This window comes from Ailuropoda melanoleuca, chromosome 14 (genome assembly GCF_002007445.2).
Source record: "Ailuropoda melanoleuca isolate Jingjing chromosome 14, ASM200744v2, whole genome shotgun sequence".
Classification (NCBI taxonomy): domain Eukaryota; kingdom Metazoa; phylum Chordata; class Mammalia; order Carnivora; family Ursidae; genus Ailuropoda; species Ailuropoda melanoleuca.
The window spans coordinates 99104761-99121031 of NC_048231.1; the positions used below are offsets into that span (position 1 = coordinate 99104761).

The 16271-nt window shown below is 40.8% G+C and overlaps 1 pseudogene; it reads right to left on the bottom strand.

Moving 5' to 3' along the window:
• Positions 1-1955: 1955 nt before the first annotated feature.
• LOC100475206 lies at positions 1956-3129 on the bottom strand (annotated as a pseudogene).
• Between the last annotated feature and the right edge of the window lie 13142 nt (positions 3130-16271).

The following is a 16271-nucleotide window of genomic DNA, read 5'->3' on the forward strand; positions in this document are numbered from 1 at the left end:
AGCTCTCTAGGCCATAATTAGAAATGTTCAACTGAAAGAGAATTCTCCAAAGTGACGGTGAAGGAGTGCAATTTATTTAGCTTTGCAATTAGAACAAAAGTGATTCCTAAGAACAACAAGGATGATAAATCATTCCAGAGTACCATGTAGAGATGCAAAAAGCGAGAATAAAAAACATCCTGGAAGAGAAAGTCAGGAGAAGTGCAGGTGCCCAGGTGTTACTGCAAAATGAATGAGTGCCTGGCAGGTCAGGTGTGCGATCAGACCCCACACCAACTGGAATTTATAAAGACCAGCGGAAAATTACAACAGCATAAGAAATAATTACAAGGGGAAGCCTTGATCAGATTAAAAAGGGTGTAACAAGAAAATAGCTTGAAGTCTGAGGCATATCATAAAGCAGATCCTTTATCAAGGAAAATGCTAAAATGGTAGTATGCTTTGTAGAAAATACAGGTTTTGAATATGGTCATTTGACTAACGATTGAACGCTTCTCATTATGAAATAGATGAGAATCTTTTTTTTTTTTTCTTTCTAGTGAGAGCTTTGAAGGAGCAAAGCAACTCCCAGTTCAGTGATGATCAAAATGACACCAATATAATAGAAGAGGGACACAGAAAATAAACCTCCCCAGGCTTACGGAGCTTTTAATTTCCATCCAGAAAATTGAGCTTTATCAGTGGATGCCATTGTCATTATAAGGCTGTTAGTTGCATTTGTGAAATTTCTGGATTAAGAAAATCGGGCCGGTGATTCTACATTTTTGTATCCACTTTATTTCATTTCAATACTGAATTACCTGCAAAGAGGATACTTTTTCTTTGGTAAGGTGTATGAATAAATAAATAACAAAATCAGTCTCATTTTTACTATAAAATCTTTTCTTTTAGTCTGTTCTGGAAGCAATCACAAAGATACCATAGAGGGGGTAGCTTTTGAAAAATGGAATTTTGGGGCACCTGCATGGCTCAGTTGGCTAAGCATCTGCCTTTGGCTCAGGTCATGATCCCAGGGTCCTGGGATTGAGCCCCAGGTCAGGCTCTCTGCTCCCTTGCCCTGTTGGTGTTTTCTCACTCATTCTGTCTTTCTCTCTCTCAAATAAATAAAATTTTAAAAAATTAAAAATATTCTTAAATAATGGAATTTTTGTTTTCAGTTTTGAAGGTTAGAAGCCCAGGACTGGGGGGGCCTGTGTGGCATAGTCGTTAAGTGTCTGCCTTCGGCTCAGGGCGTGATTCCAGTGTTCTGGGATCGAGCCCCACATCAGGCTCCTCCACTGGGAGCCTGTTACTTCCCCTCCCACTCCCCCTGCTTGTGTTCCCTCTCTGGCTGGCTGTCTCTCTCTGTCAGATAAATAAATAAAATCTTAAAAAAAAAAAAAAGTCGTCCAGGATTGGGTGCCTGCAGATTTTGAGTCTGGACATGTCTCTCTTCCTGGTTCATAGACAACCATCTCACATTGTCCTCATAATGTGAGTCAGAAAGGACAAGGGAGCTCTCTGGGGTCTCTTTTGTAAGGGCACTAATGCCATTCATGAGGGCTCCACCCTCATGACCTCATCACTTCTTAAAGGTCCCATTTCTAAATACCATCACATTGGGGGTGACCAACACATAGGGATTGAAGGGGGACACAGACATTCAGGCCATGGCACTCTCCAAATATCTTCAAGACCTAGGCAAGAGAAAAGCCCCAGATATTAAAATATTATACATTGTTACCACTATAAATGTTACTATATGTATTAAAGGAGATTTGGAAATCTCATTAAAAGTGTTACTATGTGTATTTTTTTGAGCTTTTGTATTTGAGTTTATTCTTCATTTAACTTTTAATATGCTGCTATAGTTGGGTATTAAAACAAAAACAATAGCAAATAGTGAGCTATGATTATAGTCCTTCATTCACCCCCTACGGCATATAAAATGCCAGCAGTGTTATTCACTGGCCCCGTTAAGAAGTCTGACACCGAACACCACCCCTGGGATGAGATTCATCATCCTCATACGCTTCCCCGTTGCACAGGTGCCGACTTTCCTGATTTGGATCAAAGCCCAAGTTCTACCTGGTCCATTTCATCGGTATCATCTACTTCCTCTGTCTCAGGTAGGAGTTTTTCTGGCAGAGACAGCTTATCAGGAGCGAGGAAGCCATTCTCAGGAAAGTTTACCTTCAATTCAACGATTAGGCAACCCTTCTCTTATGGTCTACGGTCACCTAGCATGCCTTCATTTAGCACACGCTTGGTATCTCCGTGCTTGACAATCTGAGCTGGATGAGAGGTGATGACGATGGTTTGGTTGTCAAGAGAAGATGTTGGCTTTTGAAAGCTGCACAGTGGTTCAACCAGCTGTATGTCCATACGCATGAAAAGGTCTCCTTGCTGAATAAAAGCATCATGGTCCTTCTGATCTAAAACAGTGATAATATTTCCTGGTTCCAGTCCTGGTTCTCGGTCTCTTTCACCATAGAATGTTATCTTTTGGCCATCTTTCACGCCTTTGTGAATATGAATGTCTAGAATCTTCTCTCAAATGATCTATCCATTGCAGCTTTTACATATATCTTTGGGATTGATCTGTTACCCGTGGCCCTGGTGCTCCATGCACACAGACTGAATTTGCTGAACCATTCCAGGTCCTATTTGATGAATTCTTATTTGCATTCCAGTACCTTGGCAATTGGGACAAATTCTACCGCTCCTTTCTTACCACCTTGGCCTTCACATTTGTCACAAATTACATTCTTTTGCAGAGCGAGATTTCTTGTTGCACTTTTAGATAAATCTTCTGAGGTTACTGAGAGCTGATGCACCACATTTTTACCTCTCCTTTCTCTCTGCATCCTTCCTCCTCCTCCAGAGAACATATCAACGATGTCCATGGGCGAGCCAAAAACACCACCAGTTCCACCTTCTTTAATTGCCTGTTCTCCTTTATCATATAATTCCCTTTTCTTTATACCAGAGTACTTCATAAGCTTGAGAAATCTGTTTAAACTTCTCTCCTTCATGTGGTTTTTATCAGGATGGTACTGCAAGGCCAGTTTCCTGTAAGCCTTTTCAGTTCTCCCTGGGTGGCCTTGGGTTTGACCCCACAGCATCATAGTAGGAGGTTTCTTTCACCATTTCCTACAGCCACTGAGTGGGCTGAGGCTGGTGTGGGGGAGCAGAAGGAACGCCCTGCTGGGCACAGCCCTGGCAGGTGCCACTCCTCCACTTCTCATGAAGCATTCTGGAAAGTTCCTGTTACCATGTGTATTAAGGGAGATTTGGAAAATACACATAGACAGAAGAAAAATACTAATGAATAATTTTATCATTCAAATAAAATCTTATTTAAAAAGTTTTGTTTTAAATTTCTTTCCAATGTTTTTTTCTCGAGTATTATTTTTTAACATGTTTTAGAATCAGTTTTTTTTTTTAAAGATTTTATTTATTTGAGAGGAGAGAGAGAGAGCAGGAGTGGGGGAAAAGGGCAGAGGGAGACCGAGAAGCAGATTTCCCACTGAGCAGGTAGCCACACCTTGCTCAATCCCAGGATCCCAGGATCATGACCTGAGCTGAAGGCAGACACTTAACTGCTTGAGCCACCCAGGTGCCCCTAAAATCAGTTTTTGTATTTTATTTTCTTCACCAGATAATCCTAACATGTGCAAGTTAGGAAAAAATAACATATTCACCTTCTGTGTTCCCTACCTGGAAGGGTAAATTGCTGAGTAGTTGCTGTTCTTGTTGTTTTGAAAAGAGTCCTTTTGAGTCCAACCTGCTTTAGTTTGTAAGCTAACTTGGAATTTTAGATCGCTTACCTTGAGCTTTCACTTTTCTTAATTTTGGGAAGGTAGCTGGTTTAAAGTTATACATAAAGGTTTGGTTTTTGTTTTTAACTTCTAGAATTTCCCCCCTTCTTACACCTGCCTTTTTCCTATTTTTAAAACTATTTAATATGTCACATTGCAAGCACCCATAAGAATGGGCAGAATAATCCAGCGAACCCCTGTGTTTGATCACCACCTTGAACCATCAGATTTTCATATTTGAGTTTGAAGCCTGTGGTAAACCTCTGTGTGGAATAAGCGAGAAATCCTGGAGGAGTGTTTTACATTCAGTAACAGGATTATTCCCCCAGTGAGAAACAGCAATCATAATGAAGTATTTTACTTTAAATCTTGATTAAGGCTTGTCTGTAGTTTTTGGTTCCTCGGTGTGGGTAATTGAGTCAGCTTTGGTGATGTTAGGTGGTGACCCTCAACAGGGTTTTTGTGGTTGGGTGTTTTATCAGAAACCCCTACCGCCTAAAATCCTCTTTTTTAACTTTGATTTTCCTATTCTTTGGTCTTTAGTTTTGGTTCATTTCTCGATTGGCTAGAGGCAGTTTTCAGTTTTTTTTTTTTTTTTTGATCTATAGATCATAACCTTGAAAACTTCTTAAATATAATACATGTTGCTCTATTTTTTTTTTTTTGGTGGCATTTAGTGTAGAAGAAAAAATATGTAAAGAGAAAACTTGTTTTTTTTCCTCTCTAGGTATCCTTTTTTAGTTAGTTTGTTTTTCCTGTGCTGTGGATTTAAAAAAAAAAATCCTTGCCATTAAAATCACTGTGGTCCATCTATTTTGTTTGTGTTGCCTTTGCCTGGAGTGGGTGACCCTTTATAAATAGTTTTTGGGAAGCCTCTGGGATATGTGTCCTTCACATCTTCCCACTGCCTATTTATTTATTATTTTCTCTGTGTCATAAAGATCTTTTCACACCTCCCTCCCCCAAGTATAATCATGGCTGCCTTTTCTAGAGTACTTGCTGTGTGCCGGGGACAATGTTCTCTATATATTATGGGCCTATTTTATGTCTGTCATTCATATTTCAGATTCAATTTTCTATAGCAGCAGTTTAGCTGTATACTGTCTTCAGTGTCAATTTTAATGTTCTTTTTCCATTTTGAAATTTATCTGTAATTCTCCCTCATTCTAGTCATCTTCCGTCCTGTTGGCTTTTTTCAATAAAGCCTCTTGTTTATTTTCCCCTTATGACTTTCTACTCCTATTTCATAAAGAAAGTGATTCCTTGAGTCTTTTCTTCTCTCTTTTTTTTTCTTGTGGTGAAATATCCGTAGCACAACCATTCTATTTATTTGTTTTTAATTTTAATTTTAACTAAAAATTCAAGTACAGTTAACATGCAGTTTTATATTAGTTTCAGGTGTACAATAGTGATTCAACAATTCTATACATTACTCAGTGCTGATCATGATAAATGTGCTCTTAATCCCCTTTATCTGTTTTACCCACCCTCCAGCCTCTCCTCTGGCAACCCCCAGTTTGTTCTCTGTATTTAATAATCCATGTTTTTGTTTGTCACTTTTTTCTTTGTTCACTTGTTTTACATAGAATAACGATTTTAAACTGTTAAAGTAAGCCAGTCACCAAAGGACCATATTGTAGGATTCTACTTACATGCGGTTCCCAGAGTAGTTGAATTCATAAAGACAGAAGAGAGAGGGAGGGGCAGTGGGAGGAGAGAACGAGGAGTTACTTTTTATGGTTGCAGAGTTTCAGTTGGGGAAGATGAAAAAGTTCTAGAGATGGATGGTGGTGATGGTTGCACAATACTGTGCATATACTTAATCTTGAGGGTTTTGTTTTTTTTTTCAAATGCTAACAATTTAAAGACATTTTTTCCTCTTTTTGCTCTAAGTTATTTTTAAGGCTGCATCAGAATCTTTGGGATAATATTCTCTCTCCACATTTCTGCAATTGTGTGTGTGTGTGTGTGTGTGTATGAGCCCTGCTAATGCACACCCACCCCACTGCCTTTCCATGAATCATTCTCATCTTAAGAGAGAGCTGCGATCTATGCAGATTTGCCATTCGGGGGTCCGGCATCACTCAGTATCACCACTGAATCCCCTTCTCAAATCTAGAACTGCGTGGCAGTTGAATGTGTATTTCCTACCCCAAACCTCAGATCTACTCTGTTTTTATCTAGTATAGTTTTGATAAGTAAGGCAGTATGCTCTTCAACCCCCATCTCTGTTCTCTGGTGTAACCACATATACTGAGTACATATAAGACATACTAAGTATATAAAACTCTAACATGCACACATTGCTGCACGTCTTTCTGTCTTTTCCTCTTATACTTCAGTCTGCTTTTACGGATGGTGCTTTCCAGGACTGGATTTAGGACTGGCAGTCCTTCTTTCTCCCTACTCCAGTTATCATCCAGACATTGCAATCTCCAGTTAGATTAGTTTAGAGAAAGGGAAATATTTATAGAGAGGGAAGACCAATATATTGGCTTTCTTAAAAAAAAAATCCGAATATTAAAGCTGTGGTAATACACAGAATGTCTGAAGGAACCAGGAAGGTAAGAAAATGAACAAGGTAGTCTTTTTTTTTTTTTTTTTAAGATTTTGTATTTATTTATTTGACAGAGAGAGAGACAGCCAGCGAGAGAGGGAACACAAGCAGGGGGAGTGGGAGAGGAAGAAGCAGGCTCCCAGTGGAAGAGCCTGATGTGGGGCTCGATCCCAGGACTCCAGGATCATGCCCTGAGCCGAAGGGAGACGCTTAACGACTGAGCTACCCAGGCACCCCTTAACGAGGTAGTCTTGATTGGGTCTGGGGAGTTGGGGAATCCTACACAGGCAGAGGGGTACTCGGTCCTAGACTCCAGTAATAGTTGCCAGATCTTCTGATTTTTCATCAAAAGAAATCTCGATTTTGAGAAATCACCAAATTGTTTACACACTATATAGGACTACAACAAAGCTCTAAACAAAAAATGCCCCATGTACCCAGTAGAACCTGATGTCTAGGTAAAAGGACAGATGCCAAGTGTGGGGTTTATACTCATAGCATGTCCCAACCAGGGGAATTCCTTAGGGAAAGAAATATTATCACTTACCTTGAGTTGAGTTTTTCTTAGCATCAGTCTATCAATGCCTTAATCAGTGATGTAGTGCTGAATTTGGTTCCCCATTATTTCCTGTACTTTTGATAGTAAAAACAACAGAAATGTCAAATATTTCTTCTTAAACCTGCAAACAATTTTTTCATTTATTTTAGAGGAAGTAGATAATATAAAGTAATTAATTGGAGAAACTTTAGATTTAGTTTAAAGGAGACCTTCTGAATTCTTTCAGTATTCTTGTCTCTTCCAATAATGGGTTTCATGTCATAATGTCTCATATTCTGGCCCTGGTTTTGCACACCTGTGAATTTTCATCTTGTGTGATTTTCTGCTTTATCAACAAAAATTGAAGTCAAAGCAATCCAAAAAACTTGGCCCACTTAAATAAACACAATAGCCAAGTACAGAGTATGAGGCTGTGTCTTGCTCCTGTGTTCTTTCTTTTTTTTTTTTTTTTAAAGATTTTATTTATTTATTCAACAGAGATAGAGACAGCCAGCAAGAGAGGGAACACAAGCAGGGTAGTGGGAGAGGAAGAAGCAGGCTCATAACAGAGGAGCCTGATGTGGGGCTCGATCCCATAACCCCGGGATCACGCCCTGAGCCGAAGGTAGACGCTTAACCGCTGTGCCACCCAGGCGCCTTGCCTGTGTTATTTCTAACGGGTTCTGCTGTAGATGGAAGCAGTGCCCCGAGGATCTCACTCCTTGTGCCGTATGGAGCACCATGGTTCTTGGTACAGGAATGTGCAACAAGACAGTTTCGTTCTTTCCCAGCTCCAGGGTGTGCATACTGCATTCTTCTGCTCAGGCTGCCATTACTAAACACCAAAGGCTGGGGGGCTGAACAACAGACATTTGTTTTCTCACAGCTCTGGTGGCTGGAAGTTTTAAGATCAAGGTCTGGCAGGGCTGGTTTCTGGCGAGAGCTCTCATCTTGGTTTGCATATGGCTGCTTTCTCACCGTGTCCTCACGTGGCCTTTCCCCTTTGTGTGCACACTGAGAAAGGTGTCTCTTGTGTCTCTTCCTCTTCTGCTAAGGACCGGTCATATCAGATCAGGGACTCACCCTGATGACTTCATTTAACCTTAATTACCTCCTTAAAGGCCCTCTCTCCAAAGACAGTCACATTGGGGGTTAGCACTTCAACATATGAATTTTAGTCTATAACACCTACCTGATAAATGGTTCTTCTTCAGGGAAACTTATTCTTTTCTGCGTGCAGCATGGAGTAGAAGGACCCAAATAATCTAATAGTATAAGTTGTAGGTTGGGATTATAGAAGTGACCTCATAAATAGCGGAGGTAATGAAATGGAGTATTCTTATGTTTCCTTCTTTTCATTTAATATGAAATAGAACATTTTAAATGGCTAAAAGTTTATAAAAATTATGTGTTAAATATACATTTTTATGTATTATATTACATGTGATAGTGTATATTATAGATATATAACTACATGTGTATATAAATATGTAAAATGAGATAACATGTTTCAGCTGCCTAATTCATGTTCTAAAATTTAATTTTGCAGATTGCTTAGCCCAAGAGGTAGTATGGTATATTTGCTTTTGAAGTAATTACAATATAGAGAATGGCTTTTTAATTGGGAAAGAAAAGCCTGCAGAATAAAGAAAATAAATTAGTAAAATAACTGACTGTGTTTATTTTCTTTATCTAAATGGAAGAATTCCCTTTACCAGGCATACCAGAGTCTCTGTCACAAAGCCCCAGTGCATAGTCTCTGGTAACCATAGTCCTGACTATACTCGGCCACAACCAAGGCTTCCTGAACAGCAGGCTTTGCTGAGGTGGAAGCTTTTCTCTAGGAGACTGGTTACACAGCTGGCTTCTGCATGTTCGTTTGTGAAACTTCATCATTTAGCCTTTCTGTGTGTAGGGTTTGGGGCTACACGTTGAGTTCTCAGATGTGTGATCTCCACCAATTATAAGGAAAAAGGTATTTGATTTTATTCTCTTGGTACAGTAATTTATCTTTTGATATTTTTGTTTTGTTTTGTTTTTTTGAGAGACAGAGTGTGAGTGTGTGGGGGGAGGGGCAGAGAGAGAGAAAGAATTTTAAGCAGGCTCCATGCTCAGCGCAGAGCCCCACACAGAGATCATGACCTGAGCTGAAATCAAGAGTTGGACACTTAACTGACTGAGTCATCCAAGTGCCCTTACCTGGAATTTTTAGTTAGAGCAGGAGACAACTATAAACACTGGGGGCTTGTTAGCCTTTGCTCGTCGAGATTCTTCCTCACTGCCCTCTGCTAGCTCAAGCACTGGATCAGGAAGTCCCACTTAACCATGCAGACCATCTGTGAATCCCAGAGCTGCCATCAAATAGGGCCAGACTTCTGCAAGGACAGGGAGGCAGGGCCAGGACATGGTGTGGGGGGGACTGTCACCCTGTCAGTCAGAACCCTTTCTCCACACTGCCCCTGGGTCAGAGGCTTATCAGTGTGTCAGCCTTCTCATCTCAGAAAACAAGAATTATGACTCAATAATCTATGTTAAAATTCAGCTCTATGGTGATGATTTACTAGTGATCTTCCCTTACAAGTATATGGTAGGATCATAAGAAAATTCCATGATGTCAGAAAAGCCAGGCATCTCATCAACAGTGTCATCTAGATTTTAGTGCACATGTGAAAGAGGTCTGTGTAACTTTGTACAAAATGCATTTATTCTCCTTGCCATAATCACCTCAGTGGATGTTACCCTTAATTTCTTCATAAAGGACTCCCTTGTTAGACTTAATTTGGTAAAACTGTTTATTCAAGTAAAACTTTTTCTCAGCTCAGGGATTGATGGACAAAGAATTTCAACTTGGTGGAGGTAAAATAACAGAGAGCCGAGGGGGGGTCAGGGTGAAGGCTCGGTGAGGAGGCGCTGCAAGATGGCCCCGGGGTCATCCCGTAGGAACTCAGCCGTCAAGCCATGTGCAGCGTAGGATTCTGGCGGAGCGGGTTTCCTCACAGACCCTGCCTCTGCTTTTTCATTATGACTCATTTTCTCAACAAGAGGGGATTTTCTTCAAGAAGTTCCGCTGACAAAGCTGTCATCATTTTCCAGTGGGGCTGGCTGTTTATTTTTGTGACTGCTATAAAAGCTGCCACAGGGTGATCTGAAACAGACACACAGCTCCCCGAGGAAAGAGAAGAGCCCCAAAGTTGCCTGTGTTCGTGTCAAATAGGACCCTTCTGAGGGGAACCGTGTTCGGTGCGTGATAACCGGAGGACTCTTTCATGCCGCGGTCTAAGGTAGCAGCGGACGCATGTGTATGAGTGAGTGAGTGGGTTTGCATATCTTCTAAAAAAGTAGAAAGTGGACTGTTATCGACTCTCTCCCCTTTTCAGAGACCATTTGATATAATACTTAAAATGTAAAAATTGCACTCACATTACTGAAATTGCGACATAAATGCAGATTCTACCGATTCGTTTCTCAGCTTGTGCCAGAATAACCGGAGGCAAAACCTTTAGAGAAATGTGGGCCGAGAGAGGAGGGCTTGAGCAGTAACGGAGCGGAGACCTGTGTTCCTACCGGGTGACTCGTGCCTGTGAGACGAACGCTATGGAAATACTAAGAGGTCCAAACAATATTTTCCTCCAAGGCTGTAGGGGCTGGCAGCTATTTTGTCCATTGTTTTTCTCTTCCCTGTATGTGCTCTGTCCGGACCTTCCCTTTTTTCCCCCCACAAAAGGTATGTTTGTGGCTAAATGGCGTTATGCATAATGGAGGTCAGAAGGTGGCTGCAGCAAGCTATTTCTTCTCCGCTGATCTGTCCCTGATCTACACAGTGGCTGGTAATAGGAATCTGGGGAGTACACGTATACTGGTGCTTATTATGCAGAAAGTGAGGTGAAACAGTGCTGCTAACTGGTGACCATGCGAACAGTACACGGTTTCTTTAAACAACCTGTCCTCTTCCGGGAACTACAGGCTTCAAGTGTCTTTGTCTTGTGACCTTGAGAGGGCCACCTGTCTTGCATTATTCCTTTAGGGTGTCACCTCAAGCTTTTGTGCACATCCACCAAGAAACGGTGCTTCAGAGCCTTGCTGAACTGGTTCTCCTTTGGCTTAGCTCTAACCCTGGCGACACTGCATTACCACAGCAAGTAAATATTTAGTGTGGTGCTTGTCCCGAAAACGCTAAATCCCTGTACTTGGAAAAGTAATTCCTAGAAAAATGGTTTGCTCATGGTCATGGCTTATGTGCTTGCCCGGATGATAGTACCACGCATTTGGGTCCTCGTGAGGAAGAAGAAGGAGGAGCTCAGTGCCTGTGTATATGTTGCGACTTCTCAACTAAAAATCACAAGCAGCTATGGCGGAACAAAACAGACAGCCTTGTGGGGCTCCAGGGTGTGAGGCTAGAAATCACTTTAGAAATAGAGGGTTTCCAGATAGCCAAATAAATGAAATCAGAGTTGTTAGCTACTCAGTTGGCCTAAGTTTTTATTCTCCCTGGGAAAGTTTATGAGTGGCTATTTACATGACTGTACATATGCATATAGTAGGCTCATTTATCTTTTCCACAGAGTTTTTTCTTAACTTTGTAACATGTCCAAACTCTTACCTTCTTCACTCCTTGATTATGTAGTTGGAAAAAAATATTTTATATTTGGAAGTATTCTTAGGTATTTCTCTAGGTGATGCAAAAGTTGGCAGTTAGCAGCTATTTTTTTCTGGGATTTGGTAAAACCAACATTTCTTGTGATTTTGTTGGGCTGCCATTTGTTTAGTCCTCTAATATGCGAAGCTGATCACTGGCATGAAATGAGTCTATTTACATCAGGAACCCACCATCCTGTGAGAGTTAAGGTACCCAAATTCTCCTCAGGTCAACTTAGAGAGCTACCTGTGTGGGTTATGATAGCACTGGCTGAGGTCTTGTGGAGGGGAAGGGGATGGAATCTCTTGAAATAGAGCTTCTTTGAGAAAAGTGTGAGTCTAGGCTGGTGACCCAAACTCAAGGCCTGGACTCCTGGAGTTCACGGAGTGAAATGGTGCCCACATAGCCAACCCTGGGAAGTTTTCTTGATTCAGTCACCTTGGCATAATGGTTGTGCCATGAGGAATGCTGGCTGAGCATGAGAGGAACCCTGACCTTGCAATCCACTGCAGCTTGTCTCAGGACCTGGACCAGTGAGGGCATCTGGCATCAGTAGAAAAGCATTATCTGTTGGGTAGTGCAGGATCGCTGAGGGCAGCCCCGCTGGATGGCCGAGAGAAGCCGCAGTAGCATCCCGCTCATTACGTACCAGGCTTCTCTTCGGTGGTTGGACGCAAGACTGAGATCCCATCAGACTGGATCTCAGTGTGTGTGTGTGCGCGGCGTGCACGGGAACTCAGGAGGATGAGGGCTCTCCCTGTGAGGTGGTGGAGGTCAAGTGACTTATCTGGGAAAAAAAAGAGAGAGAACCACATGTGTTAATCTTCCTTAGTGCAATATGACCTCGTAGTCTCATAGGCTGCGATTGTTTAACAGAGTGTTTTAAGTCAGGATATGTGATGATGTGAAGGCAAAATATGACCAACTCTTAATCAATTTTAAAAAATCAGTATTTCCTGCCGCTCTTTCTTCTCCTCCATTTAGGCAGCCGTGAATTCATTCTCTATGTATTTACTGCCTGTTGGTGCCACAGAAATGTGAAGGGAAAGAAATTCTCAGCTTTGGGAGTTTCAAAATATACTTTTGTAGTCTGTAGCAGAAGCGATAACCTTGAGAGAAAATACTTTTTGAGACCCAAGAGGGATGGAGATTTTAGAGAATTAAATATAGTTGCAGTCTACTCAGTGTTACACATTAAGAGAAAAATCAGGTATAATAAAGATTGTACTTAAAAAATTTTTAATTCTGGGGGCACCTGGGTGGCTCAGTTGGTTGGGCGTCTGACTCTTGGTTTTGGCTCAGGTCATGATCTTATGTGTCATGGGATTGAGCCTCACATGGGGTTCTGTGCTCAGCAGGGAGTCAGCTCGAAGATTCTCTCCCTCTGTCCCCCCCACTCATGCATGCACACTCTCTCTCTTTTTCTCTCTCAAATAAATGAAATAAATATTAAATTTTTTTTAATTGTGGGGAGTATCAGGAAGCTCAAAATTCAAAAAAGCATGTGGTCTTTTCTCTCTGCATTTTTTGCTGTGATAGCCATCTCACCAGCATAGTGGATATTAAGATTTAGTTTGAAAGGAGGGAGATGGTAAAAGGCATTACAAGGCATTACCAAAGACAGAATTTTCAGAGCCCCTCCTTATTTAGGTTGAGAAAGTGTACTTCTCATGGATACAGAGAACAGATTGGTGGTTGCCAGAGCTGGATGGGGGTGGAGTAGGGGGGAGTGAAATGGGGAAGAGAGTTAAAAAGTACAGACTTGTAACTAGAAAATAAATAGGTCCTGGGGACCTGGTGTACAGCATGGCAACTGCACTGTGTATTTGAAAGTTGCTAGGCTTAAAATTTTCATCACAAGAAGAATTTTATGACTGTGTATGGCAATGGATGTTAACTAGACTTATCATGGTAATCCTTTTGCATTTTGCAATATATGAAAATATTGAATCATTATGTTGTGTACCTGAAACTGATGTAATGTATATGTCCATTACATCTAAATTAAAAAAAAAAGTAGACTTGAATTTGCATGTGTGACAAGCAATACTGTGTGCCTCACACTTCTGGACAAGAGGGGTTTAACATCTCTCTGATCCAAGAGAGGGAGAAAGAAAGTTGCACTTCAGTTCAGATGGTCAGACACCTTTAAATGGGCTGGACCTCCAATGATCTAACAACCTGTTGGTAGAATTTCTGGCTCCACCTTAAAATTATGTTAGATATTGCCAGAAATGTAAGTATGGCTCAGGAATTTTTTTCCTGTGTCATTTCAGCATTGTGCTTTAGCAGAAGGATAGAAATTGAGGCATTTTTAGGTTTAGATAAAGAGGGATGCATAAAAATTCCTGACTCTCCCACGGACAGATGCAAGAGGGTAAAAATGGCTGACACAGACATTGAGGCGGTTGTCATTTCTACTCAGAGATATGTGGAGTGCTGAGACAGAGTAAAGGAGATGACAAAATGTGGATATAAGCAGTGAGATGACATGGGATAAAATGGTGCCTATCAGAAGGGTGGGGGATCAAATATCTGAGGATTCTCTCTGATGATGTCATCCTAGCTAATCCTCTTAAGTCAATTCATTACCACGAGGATTCAAGGGAGCACCCAAGTTCAATGGTGAAGTAAGTGAAATGCTCAGATCCTACTGTATAGCCTGACAGTATGATGCTTGTTACGGTAGTTTTGAATTTATGGACGCTTTATAACCTTATATATTTGAATCAGCAAATTCTAATGTGAAGACATGCATGTCTGTGGAGTGAAGAAGTCAAATTCAGGGGGATGTCCATGGAACAGTGAGGAAGGAAGAAGGTATCTGACGAGGAAGAGGAACAGAACTAGCCTAGATCATCAGATTCCACAGCCAGATGAATTTTGTTTTAGTGAGTTGGCTTATAAACTTTGATGACTTTCGTGTCCAGCATGAGACTTGGTAGCAATTATTCTCACAGTCAAGGATGTCATGAAACTGCTGTTCTGTGCTCTTGGTGAAGATTTGCTGTTGTGCTTTCATACTCCGATGCGTTGTAAATGAATCGTTTCTTTGACATCGCATCCCTTAGACGTTGGGTTTGGTATTTATTTGAAGGACATACCATTTCATTTAAGGTCACAAAAATGTAAGACCGAAGAACAAAGACAACTCTTTAAAAGATTCACTTGTTATCAAGTTAAGAGCTGTCTTTGTTTTTAGATGATGCTGGCAATTTGTAGGTGGGGCCACAACCAGTTTTGATGTTACAGTCATATTTCTGTTGTTGACATTCACAGAATAACAATAACACTGTCAAAAGAACAATGCATAGGGAAGCTTTGAGGTGTTAGCTGAGGCACTGTCCACAAGCTATTTATGAAAGCAAAAATACAAGTGTAGGAGAGAGAAGAAATCCGTCTCCTTCATTGCACAATGGGAGTCTCTCTCTCACGCATGATTTCTTCTTGGCTATTTCATCATATCTGTGAAAACCTTAAAATTGAGGGCTAAATAAAAGCTTATTTGTTTTGGTCCCCCATTGCAAATCTATCTTATGCTTGAGAATTATTATTTCCTAAATTAGGCTTCTGAATGTTAATATATTGCAGAATTTAAACAACCACATTAGACACTTCCATTTAAAACAGAGCTTTTAGTGTGATTCACGATGGATAGTTTACATTTCCCTCTTTATAAAGATCCAGGGAATTGTTATATAAGTTGTAAGTAATGCTTTTGCAAGAACAAAGCAGTATGGTTTAAACAGCTCAAAATCATCCTATGGAAAGCTCCATTCTGTCTAATTCATACATACCTTAGCATATCTCTCTGCTTTCCTCTGAGAAAATGTGAAAAATGATGCCCTATAGGTAATCTCAATGTTTGTTGTTCCCAAAATCCATTTGCAAGAAGCTAAAAGAAAGTGCATTCATCTGTGGGTTAGAAGAGCAGACTTCTGGGCCCAGTTCCTCTGCTTTTTAGTTGTGTGACCTGAGATAAGCCACGTAACTTCTCTGAATCCACATTTCCTCCTCTTCGAAATGGGCAAGCTAACATTAACTCAACATTTTCCTGAGTTGCAAAAGTCAAACATGATATTCGATGAGACCATGTTTGAAAACAGCTGTCTACAAACCTAACGAAAAATTGAGGTGAAAATCTAGAAATTTGTGTGAATTGATATATTTAATGAGCTGAATATGTTGTGTGGTTACCTGTAGGGGACTGTCACCCTCCTCTGCAGACTGATGCCCAAATGATCCCACCTGCTGACTTCCAGACGTTGGTGATCTGGTGTTATTAGGAGTTCGGTCGTAGTTCACAAGATACATGAGATGGAGTAGAAGTGTCCAAGTAACCCAAGAAAGCCTCAGTAGTTATAACAATGGGAGGTCCGTGGTTTTTACAATTGTATCATTTCCTTCTTATAGTGAATGTTTTGTTACAACCAAGGTCTAATGGGGCTTGAAGGTGAGCCTGATGAATATGTAGGTCTCCCCATCTACCTTGTCAGGATGATTCTCTCAGATCTGTACATTGAAGAACAACATCGTCTTCAATGTGAATATTAAATCTTGTAGCTTTCTGTTTAATTGAATGTGGGTTTTGTTTTGTTTTGCCTGCTTCTCTCAACAAAACCTTTCAGGTTTTTTCTTTCTCTCTTCCTCTCTTTTTCTCCCCCCAGTAAACAAGTCCTTACTTGACAAAAGGAAATAGCTGGAGATATACCTTCACAAAACCCCCGATGATGTTCCCCT